Source organism: Rhipicephalus sanguineus, chromosome 9, assembly GCF_013339695.2.
Source record: "Rhipicephalus sanguineus isolate Rsan-2018 chromosome 9, BIME_Rsan_1.4, whole genome shotgun sequence".
Taxonomy (NCBI): domain Eukaryota; kingdom Metazoa; phylum Arthropoda; class Arachnida; order Ixodida; family Ixodidae; genus Rhipicephalus; species Rhipicephalus sanguineus.
Genome location: NC_051184.2, coordinates 144,410,734 through 144,418,077, shown reverse-complemented (window position 1 = coordinate 144,418,077; position 7,344 = coordinate 144,410,734). Strand labels below are relative to the sequence as shown.

The following is a 7,344-nucleotide window of genomic DNA, read 5'->3' as shown; positions in this document are numbered from 1 at the left end:
CAAGTACGAACAGGTGCTGCCCGTGCTGTCGCGGAAGACAAGGCAATCACGCGTGGTCATGCGCGCCGCGCCGCCAGTTTGTCAGAACAGGCCATCAGGCCGCGTCGTAACCTCCGAGACATCCGAGACTTTGCGCGCGAATCTTGGAGGCCTTGTTATGAAGTGGGGGGTTTTCGTGATGATGAAAGCCGGGAGGCTGGCGAGCCGATGATGCCGAAGACCGGACTTATCGCTGAGGAGCAGGACAAGGAGGCAAAACGTTTAGAAAAACGTAACAACGTTTATAGCAGGAATAGCAGGTTATCGCAGTTTATAGCAGGACAGAGCCTGCCAGCACGACCAAGTCGGCTGGGGCGTCTCTCTTAACAACGGACCAGCCCGGTCTTAAATAAGGGACCAGTCCATTGTTGACAGGGTGGCTCTTTGGTCCCAGGTGTGGACGTCCTCTTAGTATGTCGAGCAGCCCTTTAGGTAGCAGGTGTTGACGTCCTCTTAGTCTGTCGAGCAGCCCTTTAGGTAGCAGGTGTTGACGTCCTCTTAGTCTGTCGAGCAGCCCTTTAGGTAGCAGGTGTTGACGCTTCCCCGTTCGGTCAGGTGCTCTGGCACAACAGCCTCAATGCGCCTTCATGTACCTTCGCTTTTAGATTACAGATGACGATAACGTAGCGCTCTCTGTCTCTCTTTTAACGCGTCAACACGTGCTGCTGTGTTCGAGGCAGCGTCATTGTACTTTATTTAGTCGGGCCTGCCACGTTGATGCAAGCCATGTCTTCGCGAAGGAGCTAAGCCTAGCAACATCAACTTGCACCACTGTCGGGGCCAACTCTCCGATTTCCACAGGAGATTCTCGAATTTTGAGCAAACCTCCCTACTGTGCGGGCACGGCCGTAAATCTCCCGAAAAAGATCCAAAACACCGCCGTGATAAGAAAGTAATAACAACAAAGGACAGCGGTCCTAAATTTTTTCTGGCGCTCAATCGCGTGCAAAGCGCTCCATAAGTCATTTTCGCCACAGCACTCTGATGTCATGCGAAAAAACGTACTAAGATTTCGAAGATGGTACTAGCAGACCTGGTTAATTAATTACACATGCGCGCAAGCGCCGCATATTTACGACTGCAAGTATGATTGACATCCAAAAACATTACTGGCAGTCATTCAGAACTGTTCATGACGTTGCTGCGTCCATGAGTAACAATAAATGAAAAGATACGCAAGCTTTCTCTTGTCGCTCATTAACTTTCCATGTTGTCTGTTGATACGAATTTCGGATGATACGAATATTTTTGGTGACCCCGCGAGATTCGTATCACCGAGGTTTTACTGTATATCTTGAAGCAAAACGGAAAGGCGAGCTAGTTGGTACTGATTCATGATGGTGTAATAGTAGCGCAAAAAAAAGACGAAGACAAGAAAGTGAACACCGCAAGCGCTTACTGACAACTGAAAGCTTTATTGCTTGAACAGACGCTCGACTAATTCCCGCGCATGCGCATCGTGGGCAAGGCAAAAGGCAAAAACCAGAACAAAAAAAATTTGCAGCGGCTTAGCTCGGCTATGGCAGGATTTACGTAGCGTTAGCAAAGGTTCAGCTGATTATTCTTAGCTTTCCAGATTGTCTAGGATTATTAGCCTTCTGTTCATTCTTCGTACGCTGAACCGCTAATTGCCAGACAACTACTTCTGGATCCGATGACATAAGCTTCTCGGCTCTTCTGCGCCGTTGAGCAGCATTTGCGCTCTCCTTCTCTATGGCGTTACCCACCTGCAAACGCCAGTCAGAGGCGCTATCAAGCGGCACCAGCGCACTGTCAGACGGCGACTGCACAGCGAAGGCGAATACACCATCTCCCGCTAAAGGGGACCATGACTAGATGCGAAGCCGGAGCACTTGCACGATCGCGTTCCGTTGGCGTTCATTGGGCATGCTACCGAGCTCGCGTCGTGGAACGCGAAGAGCGACGCTACGCGCGTCGTATCTTCCATCTAGCCTGGCCGTTAATTCTCACAGGGCGAGCGGGGAACGCGGCCGACAGGCGGGCGAGAGGGGGCAGCGTAGGAGAGAAGAGAGAAGGGGAGGGGACGCGCATGCGCTGGAGCTCATCGCGGCGTTGCGCAGGAGAGAATTTCGGCATGTCTAGACCGCGTTTCAGAGGAAGAGTGGAAAGGGGGAGGGGAGAGGGCAAATGGGAGAGGGTAGATGACAGGGGGAATGGTGAGGGAGAGTGGAGAGGATGTGTGTGGAGAGGGTATGCGCATGCGCAGTAAGGGTGGTCACGCCGCACACCACCACCGGATTGAGCTCCGCCTTAAGATACTTCGCATCTAATAGCTGCGCGCCGCCATGGCTACGACGTCACCCCTCTCGAATGCGCAGGGCAGCAGCGGCGAGTCGCGCGCGCATGCGCAGCACGGCTCATGATGACCCCCGCGAAACCTGCTCTGGCTAGGCAAGTGTAGCTAACGCTACAAAACACACCTCCTTCAACCCCCCATCCCCCCAACAGGCTACCCCCTTTCCTTGAGTAGTAGTGTCACAGGGTCATGACGTCGACGAATACAACAGTCGTCGTGTTCAGGCTTGCGATAGCAATTATATGGACAGTCTCGGCTGGATTTTGCCGTCGCCGCCGTCATACACCGTATATGTATAAGTATATATATATATATATATGTGTGTGTGTGTGTGTGACGTAAGCAGGCATGCAGGGATGGCTGGTAGAAGCCGACGAGGAAGAAGTGCGCGTGCGATAGAATCAAAAGTATGGCGTATGAGCCACGGCCCGTCTTTCATTCATAGCGTCACACAAGTCGACAGGATGGAGACCTGCCAGCCGACTCATCAGCCGCACATCACCAGCAAAGCCATCAGCAATACACCTTGACCACTTGCAGACCACCGAAGCAGAGCCTGCTACACACAGCGACCAGCATCATGACAGAACCATCAACTGACCTTGACATCCCCAAGTACACCGGATCAGCGGACGATGGACCCGTACAGGAGTGGTTCCACCTATTCGAGCTCCACGTTACCGCTGCATCATGGTCGGAACGGGAGATGGTCACCAACTTCAATGACTACGTCACCGGTGAGGCATTCCGATTTTACCTCACACACGTATTTCAAAACAGCGAGTCATGGAAAAAGATCAAAGAAGAGATGATTACCCGTTTTAACGACTACGACAAAGACTTGCTTATAAACAACCATGTGGAGACAATCGCACTCAGTCGTCACAGTCAAAAGCAGTCTTCACGCATCCGAACACCAAGCATGAATTCGCGATTCCCCACAGACAAATTAAAGCATCCGCTCACTGAAAGGCATGGAGATCTTCCACGGAGACTCAGTCTTCCACCGGGCTTTGCTACTGCACGAAAATCAGCCTTTTCTACGTCATCATTGAACCATAGGACTCATGTTACTGTACCACCTTATGCACTCTGCTCCCCGTATCGCACACTTCACCCACCACCTGGTTTTGCATCACGTGGATCCCCAGTTGCTCCCAACGTTCACCTCACACCTCACAAGCTTGCTACGGTCGGATTAGAGCTGAGGAACTTTGAAGATACTCGACCAAGCCACGTCCCTTCCGTACAGATGCATGCGTCAGAACAGCGTCGCTCGGTAGGTGCGCATAGAGACAACTTTTCGCAATCGGAGTCTGACCAAGCCACGCCTGTTACGGCATCACCGTCAAGTCCACACCCACCTGAGAGTCGAAACAACACAGAAAGCTCAGAGGCATCAAACCTTGAACGTTACCGGCTGCCACAGGCGTCTGTAATTAACGGCGTTGCAGCAGCCTCTGAAGAGCTCGCACCAACTTCACTGCCTGACAAGCAACTAAACAGCCCATCGTGCACCAGCTTCCCAGTGGACATCACATCAACTTGTGAAGAAAATCATAGTCATGTTCCTGAAGGGCTGCCTCATCAGCGAGAGCAGTACAAGCAAGTCGACGAACTCAATCGACTACAACGCACACTTCATCATGGGCGACGGCGAAAGAAAACTTCATCGAAACCTCGCTCACGGCTTAAAGAAGACAGTCTGAAAAGAAGCCCGAGAAGAAGACACCGCCGAAAGGACCATCGTCATGGACCCCTTCTGCAACAAAGATCAAGATTGCATCTTCGATCAAAACAACTGCGACCTCACCACATAAAACGCTCAAAAAGACACGGAACCACCCCTTGTACTCTGCAGGAAGAGAGGCAGCGCCCAATCAGCATCAATCAACGGGCATGCAAACTGCTTGTACGGCGTGTGTACCTCTCACGACGAAGAATACGACGCCTACGAAATCCCAGCTGTCGATTCTGCAAAGGCTTCCAACCTCGTTCATTTCTCACACGAATACCAGCTGTGTCATTATCAGTGTCCACGTTCAAGGCATGCTTACGTTGTCCCGAACGCAACAGCCAGCCTCGCCCACCAGAGCTCTCCTTGATATCCCCGGACTGCTGGCCTCTTCTGTGCAAATTAACGGAACTTCATTGTGACATGAAACTACTGCGCATTTCGACATTTTTTGCTTCCAAGGCTGCTTGTTCATGCTTTGTTGTTCGTAACTCGCGCATTCTTCCAGGGGAGGGGGAATCCTGTGACGTAAGCAGGCGTGCAGGGATGGCTGGTAGAAGCCGACGAGGAAGAAGTGCGCGTGCAATAGAATCAAAAGTATGGCGTATGAGCCACGGCCCGTCTTTCATTCATAGCGTCACATGTATATATATATATATATATAATATATATATCAAAGTCCCAAAGAAAAATAATTAAGAAAAAATCCTTCCGAAGCGCGGAATCGAACCAGCGACCTCTCATTCCGCAGCGCGTGACGCTAACCACTACGCAAGAAAGCGCAGTTCCTTCAGGGTGCTAACGGCGAGCGTTATATACACACCCTTTACCGCTGGCAGGACTCAGAGACGGCAGGCGCTTATAAGCGTTTCTTCGTTACCAGCGAGATGGCGCGAGGAGCGCGACGGGAGGATTTAAAAGTTGTCGGCTCGCTCGCTCGCTTCTTCTTATATTTGCGCAGGGAGAACCTTGCCCTTCCGCTGTCTGCTCGAGTGGTTTTCTCGTGGTGAGGGGAAGAGGAATGTTTCGAGCTTTCACCGTGATGTCTGCGCTCATGTTACGGAGCGTACGAAAGTCACTCGAGCTCAAGGGACGCCGCTAAACGAACAAACAGGAGATGAGCGCGAACTATCAAGTATCAAAGCTCGACACTTGAAGCACGCGTTTCCTGCGCTGCTTCGGCCGCCTTTGCAACAGGAGCGCTGTTCAAACTGAGAGTATCCATTGGCGAGTCTCACTTCGTAAGCATTAGTTTCTTAAGAAAGGGAAAATAGACAACCACCCGTTTGTAGCACGAAGCCGCAAGGAAATCCATACGGATTTCTCGCAAATAAAGCCTCTTAGTCGCCGAAAAATTCGTCCTGGTCCGGGGTTCGAACCCGGGACCAACGCCTTTCCGGGGCGGTCGCTCTACCAATTGAGCTAACCAGGAAGCTAGCAATTGGCATCGCGAGGGCGAATTCATCGATAACTCGAAGCAACTGGACACATATTGCAAATCAGTTCTGCGGAATCCCGCAAGGTGGCGGAAGAGTTAAGAAAGGGAAAATAGACAACCACCCGTTTGTAGCAAAGGAAATTCATACGGATTTCTCGCAAATAAAGCCTCTTAGTCGCCGAAAAATTCGTCCTGGTCCGGGGTGAATTTTTCGGCGACTAAGAGGCTTTATTTGCGAGAAATCCGTATGGATTTCCTTGCGGCTTCGTGCTACAAACGGGTGGTTGTCTATTTTCCCTTTCTTAACTCTTCCGCCACCTTGCGGGATTCCGCAGAACTGATTTGCATTAGTTTCTTGCTATCGCATTCATTCCTTCGCCCTTGCGGCGAAACTGTGACTTTTCTTTGGCCGAGCCAGCGCCTCCTCTATTTTTCTGTGCCTGGGCGAAGGAGCGGAGCGCAATGGGAACCGACCGTCGGCGTTAGTGCGGCTTTTAGCCGCCGGGCGCCGCCACCGAAGTAGACCCGCCGACGCGTCGTCGCTCGCGGAAACGAATGCCGTGGCTGCATTCGAAGCTGCTATATGGTTCAGTTTTCGGCTGTATTCGCGTTGTTTAAAGTATAATTAAAACTGGCAAACTTAAAATCATGAAACGCTTGTCTTTCTGGGCAACCAGCCCATTTCGAAGGCATGTGTATTTCGCGGCTATTTGATCGAGACGCTCGCGCGTCGTCTGCTAGCCCGATAGCGCGCGCATGCCAGTGATGCGAGGAAAATTGTTTTGTCACTGTTACGTTCGCTTGACTGAGAGTCGGTTTTTGACTGTCTGAAAGTCGATTCAGTATTAGCTCTTAGCATTTGCTAAGAGCTAATACTGAAAGCTTGGGCGCTTAAAGTTCCCCGATGCGTGCTACCGTCTACTGGTGTAGCGCACTATACGCCAGCCTGGAGTTCATGCGCTAAATAGCATGAAATGTCACGAGACTGCTTCCAGGGATATACGTGATCGCCCGTTCTTTTCGTAAAGCTTTTGAGAATTACATTTGTTGCCACCAGGAGAAAGCAACAGCTGGTGCCAGAAAAAGAGGAACTATGCCAAGTGATTCCACCATTTCAGAGCTATCATGGTGGTACGAAAAACAAACAAAAACAGCTACATATGCCGCGCGCTTCCTGCAACACTGACCGATGTGTGTGAACAGACGCTGTCGTTCAAGTAGCCCTATAAAGCCGTAGTGCCGACTCTCAACTTGAGCGAATGTGAAATGCGTGAAAATGGCGTGGCCTGTTGTCATTTGCTTGAGCAAGTCGTTTGTATTCATCGACGGATTGTTGTAGCCTCAGTATCTGGCTCCTCAGGTATCTATCTTTTCTCTTCCATTTACCCTTTTCGGTAGTGAGCAAAGTATAGAGGCCGAATGGCTGTCGACCTGGACGCTTTTGTCGCATGGGGCAGCCTGCTCAGCCTTGTGCACTCATCAATTGTGACACTGTACATAATGATTGTCGGTTGTATCGCCGGTAGCGCATTTGGTGTCCATGGGCTCCGATTTTTCAGCTTCGGGACCTAATTTCAGCGCTGCATGCACATGGTGGCGATCGCGAGGCAGCGTTGCTACTGGTACTACATGCATTGGTTGACTGTTCGGACGCAACACGATCACGTTTAGGGATACTTGGCACGCTTTGTTGAGTTGTTACCTTGGGCTGCAAACGTGAAGAGTAGTCTGCAAAGAGTGACGCTACTGCATCCTTTTTAAGCCGCCGCTTCTTATATTCTATGAAATCTTCGCGTCGACGGCTGCATATTCTAC

The 7,344-nt window shown here is 50.9% G+C and overlaps 1 non-coding gene across 1 annotated transcript; it reads right to left on the bottom strand.

Annotated features, from left to right (window-relative positions):
- Positions 1-5,449: 5,449 nt before the first annotated feature.
- Trnas-gga (transfer RNA serine (anticodon GGA)) lies at positions 5,450-5,523 on the bottom strand. The gene has a single exon. It is a non-coding gene; the product is annotated as a tRNA-Ser (tRNA).
- Between the last annotated feature and the right edge of the window lie 1,821 nt (positions 5,524-7,344).